Genomic DNA, 5,411 nt, shown 5'->3' on the forward strand with positions numbered 1-5,411 from the left:
GGCAATTATTATTATTATTATTATTATTATTATTATTATTATTAAGATTGAAATCAATCCCAAATCTCTGCATTTAGTATGAAGCTAAATTCAGGGCATTGGCTAACAAGACTGGAAATACTGGGAAACAGCAAGTGAGTTCAATATTACCTACTAATACCTCACCAATCACATTCTATATCAGTTGTTTGATTAAAACAGACCCAAACAAAAATGCAAGTAAGTAGAGTAACTCATTTTGCTAAGCTAGGCTAATCAAACCCATGGCCAACCCAGTCTCGTCAAATACTGCTTCTTGGTCAGTGACCAGTCATTATGCCGCTGTAGGTTTCCCTCTAGCGTCAAACGTAGTTAAGTTACGTAACTTAACTCACAGCTTTTCCTAAACAGCCCCCCAATCGCAGAAATTATTGTACCAATCTCTGTGAATGAGGGTGGCTGAAACGGGTGGATAACAGACATGAAGGTGAGTTGGATTAAATACGCATAGTTAGTGGTAACGTTTGTGTAACATACTCTATAAATCACAAAATGATTCTTGCCTGTTAATTTGACAAACTGCGTGTGTGCCTTCTGCTGAAAAATCACCTTTTTGTGTGCAATTTTCACTTTTCTCCATAATTTCATTGCAAAAGTGCCTAAAGACACCGCAACATGGATTACAATGTTTTAGTAAAGCTGCCGTGAAATCAGGCATTATCATCAATAAAACAACAATCCCAAAAACAGCCTGCGAAATCCTTTTTGTGGCTAAACCTAACCAAACTGCAATCATTTGAAACATTAACCACGCAAGCTTTATTTTAAAAGTCTAACCGGCGGACATAGCATATTTAGTCTTACTACCTCGCCCCCGGAGCCCTGCACGTCTAAAACTGATGTTAGAGTGGTATGTACAGCGCCAGATTTTGAAGCGGGGGCCCACTGACCAAGTGGGTCAAGTTGGGATTGAGAACAGGTAGAGTCCAACTCTGTACTTTAAGCACAATCATGTGAGTGGCATCTTACTGTCCAAGAGAAAGCAAATAAACGTTCCAGAAATGTAAAACTAGTTATCTAAAAGACATGAGCTATAAAAAAGTCTTACTGATCTAATGTGGTGCATTACCCTTCTTGATGCTATATCATTTTTGTTATTCTTATTACAGAGGGCTTTATATCCATGCAACACAACATTATACAAAGAACCTATGTAAGCCAATACTACAGTACAGTCCCTCCATCATTTAAATCTCATCAACATGGCCAAAATGAGGATAAGATGAGGAAGATAGGAGGGCAAACCCAAAGTCACCATGAGCTCATGTTATTGACCAGAGCTTTTGTCCAATTGTGAGAGCCATTAGCAGAGCCTTGACTGACTAGTGGACGAGCCGTTGTTCCTGCAAATTATTTAAACACACTCCAAAGTACAAACTCAATCAAGAATGTAATGGCATGTAAAGTGTTTATGTATGTAAATCCTATTCTAGGCTATATATTTATGGTAATGACACGCTAGAGCAGCCTAGCAGCGTTAGGAACTGAAGAGTGTGTAATTACACTAATGCTCCGCTGACTAATAGGCCACAGGGGAGGAGGAGTCCGCTGGCTAGTGTTAGCTCACTTACTGATGCACACATCACACCAGCACCACAGATATGCTTTTGTTACTATGTGTGTGTGTCTGTGTGTGTCCTCACGCACACACACACACACAGATTTGTGTAAAAGTGTTAAGATGAAGGCTATAGAATAAAAGTACAATAGTTTTCTTTTATATCATGTTAATGTGAATGTGTCTAAGGAATTACACTGCAATGCCCATTATGTGCCGCAATAGCAATGACCACAGTTGGGTTTTCAAGTCTACCCATGGATGTTTCACTGGTTGCCTGTTGCCATTTAGACAACAACCTGTGGCATCTGTTGGTGGCTGGAATTTTTTTGGGGGTTTTTTATGTCAACAAATACCAAAACTAACAATAAATCTGTCCTACTTTGAAGTATTGTACAACAATGTCCCTCTTTAAATAAAGTTTATCTTATCTCGGCCTGTGTCTCACCCAAAGAGTCTATTGTCTAAAACACATCAGTGAGCCATACTGTTGCACTGGGTGACATGTTCCCTCATTACCATAAACACATACTGCAGTTTATTTTGACTCAATCCCACACACACCATCCTGCTGCCAGGAATAATCACTAGAGCACCAAATGCGGATTCATCCACCACTGAAAGTAGTTCTCTTCTCCTGTTTGAGCAATGTTTTAATTACTGGCCATTTTTATATCAATTCTGGTGCTGAAAGCCTCAGACAGGGTAGGAATATTTTCTAAGTCTAAGTATTGACAGATGGAGTGACACATTCTTGGTTTTGGTATTGTATGGTTTTTTTCACTGGCTTCCTGCCAGTGTGATCTGCTCTGTCCTGCTTGACGAAGAGTGGGTCATGAGCAGAGATTTGCTTCTGGGATGCGCCGCAGCACATACTCTCTTTAATCTCTGCTTTTAGTCTCTATCAACTCATTCACGAGCTAGTCTCTAACTGTGTGCTGTGTAGGTAGTGTACAGTGGGTTTATCAGCACTTTTTTGCAAAAAACAGCTGCTGCTGAGAACTACGCTGATAAGAGCAGTGGGAATTAATCAAAACAGTAAAGTTGCGGGCCGTTAAATCAAAACAATGAGCTGAAGGACAATAAAATAGAGGATAGGGGGAGAAGCAGCTTTACATATGCACCCACATACAGACTTCCATGCATGTCCCCCACATCCCAGCATCAACAGAAGCCTGACTGACCTGGCAGCAGGCGAACCCTCCAGTATATGCGCAGACACTGCTCCTCCTTGCGGTGGCCGTGCTGGCACTTACAGGACAACAGAGCGGGGTGTTTGGCCAGCAGAGCATCCTGTCTCTCCAGGCACTCCGCGGCCACCTGCTCCCCTAGTGGAGACACCGCTGCGTCGGCTGCACACAGCTCCAAGCCCCGATATAACGCCTCGCACCGGGGGTCGGCAGAGCACACCCGATGAGCTTCAACACAGTCAGTGGGGGCGGGAAAGTAGGGGTAGATGGGCGCTGAGGATGGTAACACACCTAAAAGAGAACAAAAGACATGCATGGAGGGAAACATGATTATAGGGAAAGAAGGTGTAAAGGTCAGATACATACATTAATGTAGTATGAACTCTTCTACACTGGTTGTAGTTAAGTTTAAGGCACCAAAGCAGAAAGCTTCATGCCACTAAGAACCCAACACTTAATGAAACAGGCAACGTCTCGAAACAACAATATTAAAGGCATGGTCACACGAAAAAGCGGTACGTAGAAATGTAGTGACTATATTCACAAGGCTAGCTATACTGGAACTGGAACTACTGTAGCTGATGAGCTAAATGCTGACTTGCTAAGTTGGCTACATTCACGCTAGTTAGACAAAATATCTCCTGGAGATTCTGTGTTTTCTCTCTGTGGATTATTTTACTCTCCTCTGAAATTTTGTCACAAAGTCATTGGAATGATGTGAGCAACACAAATAGACCATTTTGACAGCGGCCGTTTTGACATGAAATAGTAGGGCAAACACAGGTGTTACCAATGATACTAATTAGGGTCCAGTTCCATTTAGGTCAAACAGAGTCAGCGTGCTGCTATCGTACATGTGACTTAATTAGTTACCGGTAACATCTGTGTTTACCCTCCTATTTCATGTCAAAATGGCTGCTGTAAAAAAGGTCTATTCTCAGGAGGAGGAAAAAATGAGGCGAAGATTGTAACTGCTGTTAAATTCATGCAAAACCTACAATGTGTCTGCTCAGCATTAGCTGTATCTACAGTATCTCGCTAACAGGTTTGCTAACATTAGCTACACAGCTATGGCTGTAGATTCTGTGTGAAAGTGTAATAAATTAAGCAAGGGCGCATTTTGTTTTCTTTTAAGAATTTAAAGAAAAGAGATCATACAGAGTAGGCTAACTAAGTGCCACCAAACCACTGCAACAGCTTTTCAAATGGTTAAATGGTGCTAAAAACTGAAGTATTGAATAAATCACTATAGATGGTTTTAAAAAACTGTTGTTCTGATCTAGACATATAAAGTGAGCCACACAACATACTATTGGGAAAGGCTGTGTTCGAGGCTGGATCTTTAGTTTTTGAGTGTCAGTGGGATTTTGAATGAGGGTTTCTAACTTCTGGTACAGAACCTGTAAGTTTTGGTTTCACGGGATTGCTACCTGATGCCTCTTCTGTTCAGAATGTAAAGAAGGAATCTGAAATATATACAATATATGTTCTGTAATATGATCTTGCAGAGTAGGTCCCTAACATAAATCAACAGTTCCCACACTTATAAACAGATTGCATTCATTTAATATTAGTTTGGATATGAATTCATGCTGTGACAGAGTTTGAATGTAAGCAGAACCTTCCTTTCAAGCATTCTCGTTGTGGTTGAGTGGTTTGATTTAAAGCTTTTACACCAGCCTAAATTAACCAAATGGGTAAAACTAAACCGTTTAAAGAGATCCGTGGTGTGAAAGCCTGACAGGTCAGAGAACCCTGTGGACCAGGCTTCATGCCAGTAGGCACGGACAAAGCACACAGGTTGCCTTCAATCTAACTTTCAACAAGGAACATCACATATTCACCCTTCTATCAATCATCTCTTTCAGTTTCCATTTGTAACAAACTACAGCACATGCTCTCAAGATATTCACAGCAGGCATGCGTGGACGACAATCTATGTTTGTTCTCATTTATTTTAGACAGCATTTGGTTTGTGTAGAACCCAAAGTTTCTCCAAGAGGAACTGTTGTTTTCTGAAGTGTTGCTGCTTCGATTTGCAATAGCAAGAAGGAGAGGCTCCCCTGGTAAAATCCAATAGCTGATACGCACAAGAGAAGTGCAGAGAAGTTGTCTGAGGACAGCAGAAATGTCATACAGGGAGGAGAAATAGGGGAACGGAAAGATAGATGGAAAAAGGGAGAGGTGGGCGCAAAGGAGAGGGCGAGAGAGATAGAGGCAGAGAGACAGAGAGCGAGCGTACCAATGTGAACCTTGATGGGTTGGACACGCGCACAGTATGAGGCACAATCAGCATGCACCCCCGAAAATGATGTTCTTAGAATCACACAAAGATGACACATATGCACACACACACAACACACTCCAACACACACACCACACACAATCACACAATCACACAAAACAACACGTATATACACACGCGCATGGCTGCCCTGAGAAGGACCCTTTTATGTATGTGTCCTGCTGGGAGGGAGACTGGGAGGCACAGAACCCATCATTACTACCAGAACACAATACTGCACAACCACAGGGGAGGAGGTGGAGGGGGCAAAGCAATCTGTCTAAGACATACACACACACACACACACACACACACACACAGACTTACACACACACATCTC

Source organism: Morone saxatilis, unplaced genomic scaffold (assembly GCF_004916995.1).
Source record: "Morone saxatilis isolate NCDOM2014 unplaced genomic scaffold, NCSU_SB_2.0 Contig22, whole genome shotgun sequence".
Taxonomy (NCBI): domain Eukaryota; kingdom Metazoa; phylum Chordata; class Actinopteri; family Moronidae; genus Morone; species Morone saxatilis.